At 41.7% G+C, this 16,225-nt stretch overlaps 1 long non-coding RNA gene and 1 other non-coding gene across 5 annotated transcripts in view; both read left to right on the top strand.

The window, feature by feature from the left end:
* The first annotated feature begins 4,489 nt into the window (after nucleotides 1–4,489).
* LOC112587174 lies at nucleotides 4,490–4,628 on the top strand. The gene has a single exon (XR_003111701.1). It is a non-coding gene; the product is annotated as a small Cajal body-specific RNA 11 (non-coding RNA).
* A 3,895-nt stretch (nucleotides 4,629–8,523) lies between these two features.
* The window catches only part of LOC112586856, a 55,440-nt gene continuing 47,738 nt past the window's right edge, over nucleotides 8,524–16,225 (top strand). The window contains exon 1 of one of the 4 annotated variants that reach the window (XR_006553260.2): nucleotides 8,524–10,035. This is a non-coding gene — a long non-coding RNA (uncharacterized LOC112586856). The other 3 variants (XR_006553261.2, XR_003111325.3, XR_003111324.3) reach the window with 3 other exon arrangements.

Raw genomic sequence — 16,225 nt, 5'->3', positions numbered from 1 at the left:
TGGTACCAACATCAAAGGAAAATAATTGTTTTACAAAACGGTGCAAAAGCCACTTTGGATTTTAGTACAACATATCACAGAAAGAATATGAATACAAGTTTGCAACTTTATATATACATACTCCAAAGAGGCTGTCAGTACCCAAAGTATTTTTATTGCTATATTAGCAATGGATTTTTGGATATGTTTTTTTAAGGGCCACATAAAAATAGATTCAAGGGACAGATTAAATTGAAGTCCTAGATTAAAATGTTTGGTTTAAAGAATTTTCTACAAGAAATTTCATGTTTATGTATGAAAAGTTATATAACCTTATATGAAAATGTCATGAAGTATTTTCTACACTATACTAAATGTATTTCCCAAGAGGGAAAAAATTAAAATATCTAAAATATATTAGATTAAGATTACAAGACCATAATCTTTTGAACATGCATCTGTTTACAGAATTAACAGTATACAAGATGTTGGTTTCATTATGGACTATAAAGAAATGAGTTGGTGACAACTATCCTTTGCACAACATTATCAACTCACTTTAGCCACAAGCATGTCCTTGGTATGTGTGTACAAGAAATATTTTCATTTACCACCATCAAATCATCCACAGGTTTACTTAGAAGATGAAGGTGCAGAAATATGTTAAATGTATTTTTCTTTCCTTCAAACAACATCCCAAGCATGGCATAAGTAGCCTGAAATAATAAAATACTTAACTGGGCTTTTTAGTTATCTACACAGACTACTAAAAGTAAATTAAGTTGCTCAAATTAACACATCAAATAACAAAACCAGCCATAAAGCAGGCTGGAAAGCATTAAATGTTTCATATATGTGAGTTTTTAAATCATTTAATTTCTATAGAAAAATTTTATTCACAATATAATGTGACAGAAAATGCCACAGGAATGATATACTGATTGCAATAAGGTTGCATGCAACAGCAGCTTTGTATTTTATAGCTATTTTTGTTTATAAAAATTAAACCTCTCAGTCATGCTTATCACATGGTCTTAGTTTTGTAATGTAAATGAGTAAGGAATACCATACAGTTCAAAGAGGAAATGTCTCATCATTTTGAATGTGAATTATCTGTAAGAAACATGAAGTATACTACTGAACCCTGAAACATGCATGTCTAGATTTTCTTCTGTCCAATTTCAGGCTGTCTGCAATCCTTCTTACTTATATAATACCAAGAGGATCCGTCTGTAACTGTGGTTGTATCAGCTGAGGTTGCAATGGTGGTGGTAACTGAAGGGGTACCATTGGTTCTACCAACTTTAACCATTTAAAATTGTACACTTCTGTGGCACTAAGTACATTCACAATGTGTGCCACCATCACCACTAAACATTTCCAGAACTTTCTCATCTTCCCCATCTGAATATACCCATTCAACAATAACTACCTATTCTCTCCTCCCCCTCAGCTCCTGGCAACCATTATCCTTCTACTTTCTGTCTATGAATTTGACTGCTTTTGGTACCTCATATAATCATATAGTATTCGTCCTTTGGTTGCTGGCTTACTTCACTCAGCATAGTATCTTCCAGGTTCATCCATGCTGTCAGAATTTCCCTTTTAAAGCTGAATAATATTCCATTGTGTGTATATGCCATGTTTTATTTACTCATACGTTTATTGATGGACATTAGGGTTGCTTCCATTTTTCAGCTCTTGTTTATTGCTTGTTATTTAATACAAACATGGTTGTACAGGTATCTGCTCAAGCCCCTGCTTTCACTTCTTTTGAATTTATACCCAGAAGTGGAATTGCTGAGTTGTATGGTAGTTCTGTTTTCAGTTGCCTGAGGAGTCACCAAACTGTTTTCCGTGGTGACCGAACCATTTCACATTGCACGTGTTACAGTGCACAAGGATTCCAATTTCTCCACTTCCTTTCCAACACTTGTTATTTATTAATTTTTAAAAATAATAATTATAACTTAAATAACTTAAATTATAATCTTCACCCTAATGATTGTGAAGTGGTGTCGCAGTGTGGTAAAACATTCAGATTTTTAGATGTTACATTTGAGATGCCTGAGAGATACTCACATGGCATTGTCCAGTAGATGGTTGGTTATGCCAAGTGAGATTTCAAAGAGAGGTCTTCTGGCCCACAGATCAGTTTAAATTCCACTTAGCAAGGTGTGAAGGCTCTTGTAAATGCCTCACCATGGTGGACCTTGTGTATTTGTTCTAAGGCATCCTACCCTACCAGCTTGTCTACTATTTAAGGATATGAGCTTTGGGCATCTGAGCTTATTTCTGGTGAACAAATGACATTTTGTACCTGGTTCTCCCCTTTCTGATCAATATTACAGCTCCAATGGAAGTTAACCAAGAATTACTAAATATGATCTGCAAATAAAAGTGGTAGAAAGATTCAGGATGAGGGAGTTTATTGTTTCGGTCTTAGGAGGGATATCTAGCTGAAGTCAGATAGGTTTGATTGTCCTTTAGAGTGAATTGAAGGCATTTTTGTTTGTTTCTCCCTTTTCTTGGTAACAGAAAATGCATCTTTAAAGTGTTTTTCAATTTCTTTCTCAGCTCCCTTTCATTCTCTGATTTCTTTACTCTTAATGGGATAACATAAACTAGTTTTCTGTCGTCTTTTATTCATCAAAGCTGTCGATTTATCCTGAACAGAATGAAGGCAAGGATGTTATTAAAATAAAACAACTTCCAATTGAGCTGCTAATAAATGCTGAAATGCATCCACATTTTTCTTATTGATTATCTCCTGCCGACAAAAGCAGACACAAGTTTGTACCGCATGCTGCCCGTGGAAATGAAACATTTAATTAGATGAAAACTGAATGAGCTGGAAGATCTGCGGTGCTGGGCCATCAAACAATTGTTATTCATAATTGGCTGTTTAAAATGTCCCTACTATTTGAGCCTTTTTCACTTAAAAAATTCCCTACAGTGCATTAAGACGAACACAGTCATTAGTAAAGTTTCTCCTGTGCATTTTACAAGCTCAAGGTTGTGGGCTAGAATGAGCCCTGTCAGGCCATAAATCAGGTATAAGAGAAATCTCGAAATTGAGAATTAGGAGGCGAGAGCAGGAGATGGCAGTGCCCTCTCCATTTCAGGCCCATCTCCAAATGCTGAAGTGAAGGTGGGCGAAGAGTTGCTGGTAGAGGCCCATAAACTCCAAAGGTGAAGTTCTTTAGAACTTACTAACTCTGTAATCATGTGCATGTGAAGTTTAATGTCTGGTAAATGCACGGATATTTAGCAATGGGAGTTTATTGAAAAGTGGGTATGCACTTTGCCAGGAATGTTTCAAGCACTTACCAGGTGGCCTGCTTTTTAAGACAGTGGGGAAGAGAAAGATGGATGAGAATCATTGCCTGTGGCAGCCACGTGGCATTTAGCCTGTACAGGCTTTTCTTCCTGGAACCCCCAGCAAGTTATTAAGATTTAAAGGCTTTGGTTTCCTCATTTGCACCTCGTGGGTATTAATCATACCTATTATATCAATTTGTCATGAGGATTGAATGAGAGAAAGCCTTTAGCACAGTGGGCACACAGCACATACTAAATGAATGTCAGCTACTGGCAATAATATCTCATCTTCCAAATCTAAAGGCCCTGAAGGGAAGACATCATTTCTTCTGTTATATTTCCCACAGTATCTTGCCTTGTACCTAACACCCGGCTCTCGATAACTTTCATCTGAATTAAAAGAAGTGTCAATCTCTCAGTCATCAGATTCTTACAAATTCAGATGAGAGCTGACAATGGTTCAGTGAGTGTGTATTTACTGTTTTAAATCACTTAAAAAATATTTTGCTTTTCTGGTTACAGAAGAAGTAGCAGCTGCTCCTGGGCAGAGACAGTGAGGTTAAGAGGGCAGGTGCCAGAGCCAGATTGCCTGGGTGTGTGTTCCTCCCCAACCAGCCTGCACCCCTCTGCCCACAGAGTGATTGGACTGTGTGAGAATTCAATGAGTTAAGACACAAACCACATGCAGCAGGGCCTAGCACATAATATGTGCTCAATAAAGCGCAATTCATGCTGAATAAAATAAAAACCAAGAGATCACTTATTCTCAGGACCGTGTGATAACTGCTAATAAATGCTTATTCAAAGTGTGCTCTGGGATTAATACAGTGTTTGGTATAGTCAGGCATCATGAGTAGCCCAGTTATTGAACCCTTGCTGCCACCAGGCACTGTACCCACTGCTTTGCACAAAATATCTCACTTAATTCACACAACAATCCTGTGGGGACAGGCAATGTTATTCCCTTTTTATGAGTTGAAAAAACAAGATCCATCAGGTTAGGTAACTTTCCAAGTTCATATAAACGGTAAGTGATGGAGCTCAAATGCAGCTCTCTTGGGTTCCAAAGTTAATCTTTATGCCACCCTACCTTGAGAAGCCTGATAAATTAAGACCAGGCAGCCAGTATGAAAGAGATGCGTGATCTAAGTGAAGTGGGAGAGTTGGAGGAGTATCAGAAAACAGGCAATTGTATGGGCCTAAGTCTTTTCTCCTCCCTTGTGCTCAATTCTAACAGGGGAGGCTGATGGGACACACAGCAGTCTCCCTCTCAGTTTAGGAGAGCTGTCCTAAGAATAGGGCTGGCTCTTAAAGGCACGAAGGGCAGTTTTAAAAAAAGAAGCAGACAGTTATGATGTACTACATTCCATGCTATGACTGTAACTTCTGATTAGCCCTCAGACGCCTTCTTAACACAGTGATTTAGATTTGACAGCAAAGCTGGCACAGGAAATGAAACCCAACTTGCACAGGGCTGCATATTAAGCAGGGACTCAAGCGGCCCAGGTGGCTTTTTCCAAGACTTCATTGTGCTCCTGCATGTTTGGGCCTGATTCTTTGTGTCATATCTCACTGAGTTTATGCTGCAGTGGAATCTCAGGCTAGATATTTTCTCTTTAATACTTGGTCTCCTGTAGTCACCACTTCTGTATAAAAACACCATGGTGTGTTAGTTCTTGTTTCTCAAGTGTAATTTGGAGTCAAGTGGAACAGATAAACAATGTCAATGAAAATATCTTCTGTAGACACTGATGGGACTTATCTGTCTTGAAATGAGGAGATAAAAGATGCATAAATGTTTAATTTTTCTTTGCATCTTAATGTAACCACTGAACACCCTTAGTCCCCGAGCAAATTAATCATCACAAAATGAGAGTAAACGACACACAGTCTGTACTGAGCCGTTGTCTGTTGGATCAGCCGCCCCTCGGCACAATAGCACACAAGAGGCAGGTCTCTCCAGCAGAGCTGCTTGAACAGCTGTGCTGGATTAAGTGTATTAGAAGCTTCCTTGGAAAACTCAGAGCAATGACAGTGATCTTGTGGCTTGAGGTTGATTCTTGGCATGTTTGTCAGGTGAAGTTTCCCTCTCCCCATAGAGAAGGTCCAGGGAAAGTCCTAATATGAGATTGGCTTCCCCACACATTCCTTACTGTGTGAGTTTTACAAGTTACAGCCTCTCTGAGCTTTACTGACTTCATTCACAAAATATAGTTGTGGCTAGTAGTTTTGTATATGTTAGTGTTAGTCACTCAGTCGTGTCCATCCAACTGTTTGTAACCTCATGGCCTATAGCCTGCCAGGCTCCTCTGTCCATGGAATGGTCCAGGCAAGAATACTGGAGTGGGTAGCCATTCCCCACTCCATGGGATCTTCCCGATCCAGGGATTGAACCTGGGTCTCCTGCTTTGCAGGCAGATTCTTTACCATCTGAACCACACATACATAATTAAAAAAATTTCTAGTTGTGGTGAAATACACATAACATAAAATTTACCAAGCTAGCCATTTTAAAGTACGCAGTTCAGAATGCTAATTATTATATTTCAGTATAATTATAATGCTACCAGTATTTTTATTTTATCTTATTGCATTTTTTGTTGAATGAAAGATTCGTTAAAGTCTATACTGCTTTACAATTTTTGTGTTTCAAACACATGATTTCATCTAGTCCCATAATAACCATTTTTTTCTCCCTATGCTTATATTGTCCCTCCTCCCTTCCCTCTCTCAACTGGTAACCACTAGTTTGTTTTCTATCTGTGAGTCTGCTTCTTTTTTGTTTTATTCACTAGTTTGTTGCATTTTTTAGAATCTAGATATAAGTGATACCATGTAAGGTCTGTCTCATTTATTTCACTTAGCATAGTGCCCTCTAAGTCCATCCATGTTGCTGCAAATGGCAAAATTTAAATCTTTTTATGGTTGAGTAATATTCCATTATATATATATATATATATATATATACACACACACCACATCTTTATTTTTATTTTTTTTTCACACCACATCTTTAAAAAATTAATTTTATTTTTGGTTGTGCTGTGTCTTCGTTGCTTTGTGTGGGCTTTCTTTAGTTGCAGCGAGTGGGGTTACTTTTCATTGCAGTTCACAAGCTTCTCAGTGTGGTGGCTTCTCTTGTTGCAGAGCACAGGCTCTCAGCAAGCAGGCGTCAGTAGCTGTGGCGCTCACGCTTAGTTGCTCAAAGGCATGTGGAATCTTCTTGAACCAGGGATGAAACCCGTGTCCTCTGCATTGTCAGGCAGATTTCTATCCACTGAGCCACTCAGGGAAGTCTCCATACCACATCTTTATCCATTCATCTGTTGATGGACACTTAGGTTGCTCCCATACTTTGGCAGTTGTAAATAATACAGTGCTACCAATATTACCACCACTTGCCTAGAAGAATTGTTGTGAGGATCAAATGAGAAAAGAAGTGAAGATGCTTCCTCACTAAAAAGTGCTTTGCAGATATCAGTTGCTGTTGTTAGTGTGACCCCATGCTCTCTCTGGGCTCGGTTTCCCCATCAGGGACTTGAACTGCAGATGCCTTTGGCTCAACATTCTGTGCAAACATTACTTCTACCCAGCAGAGCTTTCCATGTCCATAGGGAGTCAACCTTAAACTAAAAGCTGAGTTTTCTCTAACAGAACATCAACATTATCACGCACATGGAGGTTTTGTGGCTTTTCTTGTCACCCTGTGCTAGAAGCCATTGATTAAAAATCTGCTTGGCTTGCCATTGACCCTGATACACCTATGTCTGTATTTCTAGATCTGTATCTACATCTATATCTAGATCTGTTTTTCTGTCTATGTCCATATCTGTCTTCTATTTATTCAGAAATATTTATCCCACACCTTCTAATTGCTTGGACACTATCTGAGGTGCCCCTGGGGGTAAAGCAGGAGCCAGAGAGACAAATCCCCTCCCTTTACTGAGCCTGCCTTTCAATGGGGGAGGCAGACGATCACCCAGTACACATATAATAGATGCTGTAAAGTGTCAGGCCAGGAGTGGAGGGTGACAGGGGCTTCTCCTTTAGATGGAGTGGCCAGAGGAGGTCTCTCTAAAGAGGCGACATTGGAGCAGAGACCAGCCACTAAAAGGTGTGGGGAGCAGTGGATAGGTTTGGAGGGGAGAACTTCCCACGGAAACCCGGAGGCTTCTCCTTGGCCTGGACAGCTGTGACTCTGGCTGAGCCTGTGGTAGCACCCATGCAGAAGGACTCAGGGCTGCTTCTCTTTTCCCTGAGTTTCCATAGATGAGAGTATTTCCAGTGCTCGCAGCTCTGTGTCAGGGAATTCTGAAGCTTCTCTGAGCAGCTGGGAATCAGTGCTGGGAGAACTGAAAATCTTATTGGTCCCTTTGCTTAATTATAGCCTATAAATATGCCTCACCTTGAGCCCCACTCCTCAGAGGCCAAGAGGGCACACAGCCCCTGCTGGCCACTGAATTCCTGCAACCCCACTTTGAAACAATTTGGGGTTGCAAGAGCTGCTGATAAAGCTTGAAGATGTCAAATTCCTTCAAAACAGGGCTGTGAAATTTGGTAAAGAGGGGACAACCCTGTTAGTATGGATGAAAGGAAATAAAAATTTATTGGGGCTTTCTTATAATCTAGAAGCCACCTGAATTATCATATTCATTTACAAGTTTAGGGGGCTTTCCTTATGGCTCAGCTGGTTAAGAATCAGCCTGCAATGCAGGAGACCTATGTTTGATCCCTGGGTTGGGAAGATCCCCTGGAGAAGGGAATAGCTACCCACTCCAGTATTCTGGCTTGGAGAATTTTATTTTGCATTTGTTCAGATACGGATTTAGCTGCTTTAATGGAGGACAAAATAACATAGAGATTTCAATGAAGCTGAAGGAAGTTATTTTCCCAAGTGTGAGCAAGCAGGTAGATCTGGAACAAAGCAGCACTGTTCCTTCACATCAACCCTGGTGCCTGGACTTCTTGTCCACAGGGTCAAAGGTGACTCACACCCCCTCTATGATTGTGTTTCAGCCAATAAGAAAGAGGAAGAAAGTGAGGACACATCCCCTGGTTTTAAGGGTGTGACCTCGGAGTTGTGAACATTACTTTCTCTCATAGTTTGTTGGCCATAGTGTTGCCGGATTTAGGCAACAAAAATATAGGATAACCAGTTAAACTTGAATGTCAGATAGACAATCAGTTCTTTTTTTTTTTTTGTTCTAGTGGGCATCATTATACTAAAACAATTATTGGACTTTTAATTTGGGACATACTTATAGTAAAAAAAAAATTACTGGTTGTCACTCTGACTTGCAAATTTAACTGGGCATCCTGTATTTTACCTCACAACACTAATTGGCTAGCACCTAGTGACATGGACACACCTAGCTTCAAGGGAGTCTGGGAAACAGTTCTTAGGTGGGTGGTAGTGTGCACTGCTTGGGGTTTTGATTACTTAAAGGAAGAAGGGGAGAATGGATATTGGGGACAACTAGCAGCTTTGCCAAAACTTATCTGGTCTCCTTCATTTATTCATTCTACTAATATTTATTAAGCACCTACTACATGACAAGTATTGGATAAACAATGCAGACAAGACTCCTGTTGTCATGGAGCTTTTATTTTAGTGGAAGAGACATCATAGCAATTGATACACATGTAGAATTTTAAGTAGTAATAAATGTTCTGGGAAAAAAAGGAGGCAAAGAAGTTTTTAGAGTCTGTTAGGAAAGCAGACATGAATTTGAGCAAACTCTGGGAGATAGTGAAGGACAGAGAAGCCTGGCATGCTTCAGTCCACAGGGTCACAGAGTTGGACACAATTTAGCCACTGAAGGACAACAATAAGGGAAGTTGTAATTGGTGGTGGGTGTGGTATGGGTCTGGGAAAGCTTCTCTGGAGAAAAGACATTTGAGTAGACACCCAAATGAAGTGAGGAAGAAAGTCTATGAAATAGGAATAACATGCAAATCAGAGGGACCAGCTATTTTTCAGGAACTAGAAGGTGGCCCATGTGGCTGGCGTGGAGAGATCAAGGGGGAGAGTGTAAGGGAAGCGGGCAAGAGTGGGCTTTGAAGACCACAGCAAAGAGTTAAAGAATTTTAAAAAATTATTATTTTGGCTACAAGGTGAGGCATGTAGGATGTTAGTTCCCAAGCAGGGATTGAACCTGAGCCCCTTTCAGGGGAACTTGCAGCCCTAACCACTGGACAACCAGGGAATTCCCCCATGACTAAGAGCTTTTTAAATTCTAGGAATGATGAGATGCCATCAGAGGGTTTTGAACAAGACGTTAATATGACTTAATTTACATTTCAAAAAGACCACTGTGCCTGCTGGGGTGACAGTGTAGCTATAGGAAGTAAAAGCAAAAGGAAAGAGATAAATTAGGTGTCTATTGCACTGTATTGTGGTTGGATAGGGTCTTAGGAACTGGAGGAGTGAGAAGCTGGGATTCAGGATGTGGATTCAGGATGTATACGAAATACCTACCAATGTCACCCTCATCGCACAGATGAGGGAACCGCAGGAAGTCAAACATGAGGATAGGTTGCCCCTCTGCTGGGCGGGGCTGGGGAGTGCAGCGTAACTGCTGCTTGGAGAGGTTGCAGGAGTCATTCAGCCTTTGGTTTTGATGCTGCAGCAGGAGCCAGAGGGAGGAGAACTGGGATGAAGAGGACTTCTTTCTCCCTTTCCTCCTATTCCAGTTCTTCCCAAGCGTTGATTCTCTCTGGTACTCTGGATCTGAGGTAGTCTTATTTGTTACTGGCTTCATTAGAACAAAATCTTGTCTCCTCTTTTGTGAGGAAGAGTAAAGAATTTACTCTTGTAAGTTGGCAGCCATGACACCAAGAGCAATGCAAGCTGTAGAAAGAGGGACTGTTTTATTTTGTGTGTGGTCCTTGCTGCTCCAGGGTTGTAGAGGAAAGCAGCTTTGGACCAACCACACCTGCTCTGAATCTCATTTACTAGCTGAGCCTTGGTTTTTTCATGTGTGGAGTGGGACCATGCACAGCTGCCTCACATAATTGCTGAGAGCCTTGCAAGAGAAAATATGCCTAAAATCAGTACAACCAAAGTGATTTGTGATTTGGTGATCATTTTGGGTCCAGCTCGCTCTTAGCAATGTTCTTTTCTTTATGGTTTTACCAGCTCCCTTACTGACCCTAATCTTTTTGTCACTCCCCATCCCCTTCCCTTGCTGCTTCTCTCCTGTCATGATGTTTAGAGCCCTGCATATGTAGCTGAGCTGAAGAGTGGAATGAAAGGCAGAGGGAAAATGCCGGGATGAGGGGGGTCAGGAATGTGAAGTCCCTTTCATTAATCTGTTCTCTGGAACTGGAATCTGAACTTTCATTTAAGTCAAGTGAAAGACATTATGTTCTCACTTAGTCCAGAGGCACACTGCTGATAAGAAACAAATTAGAAATGCAAGTTTTTCTCCCAAGTGCTGTAAAGATGTGTCTTGCTGGTGGAGCTGGGGTTTCCCTGTGGGTCAGTTAGACTGTCCCTGAAGCGAATATGCAGATGGAAATGATCCCTGCTTCTCATGAGGCTGTCAGAGCCTGATATCGAATTTTGAAAAGGGTATTTGAAGTCCTGTTTGTTTGAATCATGAAGAAACACACTGCAAGATGTCTGTCTGCTGGTGGGGAGGGAAGAGGGTCAGGGAGCAGACCTTTCTGCAGTAGATTTTAGAAGTGGATCAACTGGCCAGAGTGATGGGTTACGTTGGATGGGAAGACTCAGAAAACTCTGGAGTCATAGTGGGAAGAACCCTTAGAAACTTAAAGGAACTGGTCTTTTTACAGGTAAGGCTATTGAAGCCCAGAGAGGGGCATTTCTTGCCCCAAATCACACATCCAGGGGATATTTCCAACCTAGAGGTCGAACCCAGGTTTCCCACATTGCAGGCAGATTTTTTTTTTTTTTTTTTTTTTTTTGCCATTTGAGCCACCAGGGAAGCTCAGAAAGTAAAGCATGAAAGAACTTTGGTGAGCTTTAGGATCAGAGTTTGGTTCAAATCCTGGATCTATCACTATATTCCTTGGGTAAATTACTTAATTTTCTAAAGCTTCAACTTTCTTGCTTGTCAAATGGTGCTAGTCATAATTCCTACTTCACAGAGTATTTGAGGATTAACAGGAAAATCCATGTAAAGTAGCACTTAGTGCTAAGTAAATACTGCTGTTTTGTAGTGTTGGTGATATATTTTTGAGGTCTGAGGAACTGACAACAGGTAACTGTTAACATGAAAGGCCTCTGGGGTGTGGTGGGTTGAATTGTGTTCCTCCAAAAGATACCTTCAAGTATTAACTTCCTGAAGATTATCTTCAGTACATGTGAGTGTATTTGGAGATAAGACTTTGTAGATGTAATCAAGTTAAGAGGAGGGTCATACTGGATGATGGTGGGCCCTTATCCAATAACTAGTGTCTATAAGGAGAAATCTATACACAGGCACACAGGGAGAACTCTGTGAGAAGACAGAGGCAGAGATTGCAGTGATACCACAAACCAAGGAATGTCAAGGGTTAACAGCAACCACCAGAAACCAGAAGAGGCCAAGAAGCATTCTTCCCTAGAGTGTTTGGAGGGAGCATAGCCCTGCCAGCACCTTGGTTTTGGACTTTGAGCCTTTAGAACTGTGAGTTTATGTTGCTTTAAGCCTCCCAGTTTGTGGGAATTTGTTGCCACAGCCCTAGGAAAGAGAGGGTATCAGTATTGAGGGAAGTGTTTTGGGCTCCCATTTAAGCATCCAGGGTTAGGCTTATTAGCCATAGAACACTCATTTCTATATTTTAAATCCACTGAGTAATAACCTCCCAAAGAGATCATGGGTATTTGCCTACTGACTTAGTGATGCTGGAGGTGTGCATGTGTGTGTGTGTTGGGGGTGGTGGTGGTGGGGACACAAGTTCTGAGATTAATGAGAGCCTTCATGGTGATGACTGTGTATTCAGGGTCACAGAACGCCACAGACACACTCAGAAGAGGCAGGGGGGTATGCAGTAGGACTGAGGAAAAGGGCTGCTGCATTTCATCTGTCCCAGTTCTCCTGTTGAGAGTCTTTCCTTCCCCTTCTCTGTCACAGGAATATAGGTAGTTGTCTTGTTGGGCTGAGATGCAGGGAATTTGGAACTGGCCTAGGAAATTGTTGAACTTTATCAGTCTGTGGTGAATACCTTTTCCTTCATGCCAGCTGTGGACCATAGAGAACTTCCAGGGAGATGCTGTGTGCCTCTGTACTTTCCCAGAGAAAGCCAGGTGGTCTCTGTCTCAGTTAATTTTCCATAGGATGTTCCTGAAAGATGTAGAAGTCCTTTTTCAGCATAGAATCCCTCCGCCCCCCTTGGCTTCCTTGGTCCTGCATTTCCGTCAGTCACCCCTTCCTTGCCTCTCCTACTCCATGCTCTGACAGTAGCATTTTGAGTAACTCAGGTTCTCCTCTGCTTTCTCCAGCCAGAAGGGAAGGTATTCACAGACGGGAATGATAACCCTGGTTCACTGCTCACCACATAACTACTACCGGAAGACTAGAGTTCATCTTGAAAGAAGAGATAATACATTATAAGGATATATACAGTTTTCAGAGCTCCTACGACAAGGGTGAAGGGTAGCATGGGTGGAGGTGGATGCGACAGTGGAATTGTATGCTCATTGAATGAGGACTCCTGTAGAAGCCTAGACTATTTGGACTGCTGAACTTCTGACTCTATCAGTGCCGTTTTGGTCTTGACCTTCTTATTTATTCTTTTATTGGGCTATGCTAGGTCTTGGTTGCAGTGAATAGGATCTTTAGTTGCAGGATGCAGGATCTTTAGTGGTGGCATGTGGCATCTTCTAGTTGTGGCACTTGAACTCTTATTTGTGGCATGTGGGATCTGATTCAAGCAAGGAGTCTTAGCCAGTGCACTTCCAGGGAAGTCCCTGTCTTGACGCTCTTGAGCAAGGAGAAAGAAGGTTGAATCATTACACTTGCTAGGTCACTGGCTCATTGGTAGGAAAGGTTTTGTTTGTTGGTTTGTTTTGAGTTAATGTGTAAGGGAGGTAGGAGGAAAGGGTGGATGGTCAAAGAGAGAACAGCAGAGAGGCAGCCTAGTGGGAGAGAAGGAACCAGAGCAGGCAGCAGGACGAGGATTCTCTACCCTGTGCTCTGAGGCGGCTTCCCCGACCCACAGTGAACGAGTTGGGAGCTGTTACCACCCGTGAGAAGTCTCCTGCGGGTAATTCCATTCATATGAAATATCCAGAATAGGCACACCAGAAGGGGTAGAAAGCAGATGAGTGCTTGCCGGAGGCTGGGGGGAGGGGGCCCTGGGGAGTGACAGTGTACTGGGGTTTCCTTTTAGGGTAATAAAAATGGCAGTAGGGTGATAAAAAACTAGGGTCTGGAACCAGTGATTGTGCACATTGTGAGTGTATGAAATGCCACTGAATCGTGCAAGTTTTATGTTACGTGAATTTTCCATCAAAACCCAGAAGCCGAAAATAAATAGCATGCTCCCCTCAAGTCCCTTTGAACCACACTGATGCTGTGGAGGTGGTCTCTGGAAAGATAAAGACTGGTGTGGCCTGGTGGAATTCCCTGGACTGAGTGTTGAGGGAGGGTGGGGGTCCTGACTCTTTCACCTGCCCCTGTCCCCAGCCCCTCCTTGGAGACCCATGGGGTTGCCAAGAAGTTAAGAGCATGAGCTTTCAGCATGGGCTTTAATCTAAGTGTGAATTCTAGCCTAGCCACAGCTAACAGTGTGACTCTTGGTGTTATAGGACCTCTTTGAGCCTTGGCTTCCTCACTTGTAAAATGGAGGTGACAATCTACCTCACAGGGTTTTTGTTAGCATGAACTACGTGTGTAAAGCATCTAACACAATGCAGAGTGCGTGATGACTACTCAAGAAACAGTAGTGGCTGTTAGAGGTAATAACAACCTCTATTATCTCTGGTATCTATCTGAGCTCAGTACTGACTGCCAAGACAAACAGGTAGCAAGAGGTTTTGTCTTCAGCTAAGTCCTCCAAACAGAGTCCCAAACCCCAACATCCCACTTGCAGGATGAGGAGAAAAGAGACTCAGCAACAGTGGGGAGGATATTATTGTCTTAGCTGTGGTTTTGAAGGGGTTGGATAAATAGCATCCTTCTTCCTAACTTAAACCAATAGAAAAATTAGACAAAACCTAAGGAGATAGGTGACCCAAATACCACCTTTATCCTAATCAGACAGATTTTGGAGATTAAAGAGATTTCTTATTGCTGGACAACAGAGTGTGAGTTCTCTTCTGTTACAAAGCTGGATCACTGAAGAGCTGCCCAAACTGGGGCCTGACCTACCAAAAACAAGCAGGACAGAACAGAGGGCTGTGCTGGTTGTAGTGAAAGGGACTGCTTCCCAAACCCACTGATCAGGGCAGACCCTCCTCCCTGAGGCCAGGAGTGCTGCCCTGGAAAGTGAAAGTGAAAGTCACTCAGTCGTGTCTGACTGTTTGCAACTCCATGGACTATACAGTCCATGGAATTCTCCAGGCCAGAATATTGGAGCGGGTGGCCTTTCCCTTCTCCAGTGAATCTTCCCTACCCAGGGATCGAACCCAGGTCTCCTGCATTACAGGTGGATTCTTTACCAGCTGAGCCATAAGGGAAGCCCAAGAATACTAGATTGGGTAGCCTATCCCTTCTGCAGTGGATCTTCCCAACCCAGGAATAGAACTGGGGTCTCTTGCATTGCAGGCAGATTCTTCACCATCTGAGCTATCAGGGAAGCCAAATGGGAGAAGAATGAGAGGCTTAGAGATGACTTAACGTTGGATTGGTGTAGGACCCAGGAGTTGTCTCCATGGCCAGGTGGGGACTGCCCTGTGTCTGGATGGCTCTCCGCCTCTTTCCCCATGAGGTCTGACATGGTCACAGGCATTCCAGAGCTAGTGCCTCCTTTCTTTATGTTTAGCAAGGAGTCTTCCCTTACAAAAAGAAATAGAATAGCAAAAATGAAACAAAACAAAAACGCAAGGAAAAAAACGACAAAACCTGGAAACAACTTTATTTTGTCCAACATTTGGGGAGTAGTAAGTTATAAAATATCCATTCAACAGAATGTGAAGAAGTCATTTAAAAAGGCTGTTTACAAAGAGTTTGTGATCATTTGGGAATTATATGATAATGGCAAGTGAAAAATAAATGATACAGAATTGTACATATAGTATGAACTCAGCTATATAAAAACCTCCCTAAGATTATACATAGAAAAAATTAAGAATTGAGAGGGAACTTTAGAAATATTAGAAGTGGTTGTCTTTCTGTTTAGTTTTTGATTTTTCTATAGTTTTATAGTTTTCTGTAATAAGCATGTATTTCTTTTATAATGGAAAAGATCAACTTTATTTTTTAAAAAACTATTTTTAGAATGGTGTGGGTTACATATTATCAGTCAAAGCAATAATTTAGAATTTCGTAGAGTCATAAGATTCCAGAATGCTAATGCTACAAGAGGACCTGAAGGATTTTCCTAGTTTACGGATTTAAAATATTTTTTGGGGGGAGTCACAGATTCCTCTGAAGATCTCCTGGAAACTGTGACTTCTCTCCTTAGAGCATCTTACATATAAACATACTGTCACATAAGTTGCTTTTAATTTCAAGGTACAGAAGCCCTGTTCAGAGTAGCTTAATCAGTGGAGGAAATTTACTGGTTTATGTATTTAAAAGCTTTAGAGGTATCAGATGAAGCTCGATCCAGCACTCCTGGTCTAAGAATTCCTGGTCTAATCCAATCCTCTTATTTGAGAGGTGGGAACTCAGGGACCCAGAAAGAGGTCAGATGCTCCAAGCCATACAGTTGCCTCACTGTCAGTCCGTTTCTTATCTCCGCACCAAATTCCCTCCAACTTCACATGCAATAGTAGGTCAGAGATGAAGAGGTAATAAGTAGGACCCTTGTCAAA

The sequence above is a fragment of the Bubalus bubalis genome, chromosome 9, assembly GCF_019923935.1.
Source record: "Bubalus bubalis isolate 160015118507 breed Murrah chromosome 9, NDDB_SH_1, whole genome shotgun sequence".
Taxonomy (NCBI): domain Eukaryota; kingdom Metazoa; phylum Chordata; class Mammalia; order Artiodactyla; family Bovidae; genus Bubalus; species Bubalus bubalis.
This window is presented reverse-complemented; position numbering and strand designations above follow the sequence as displayed.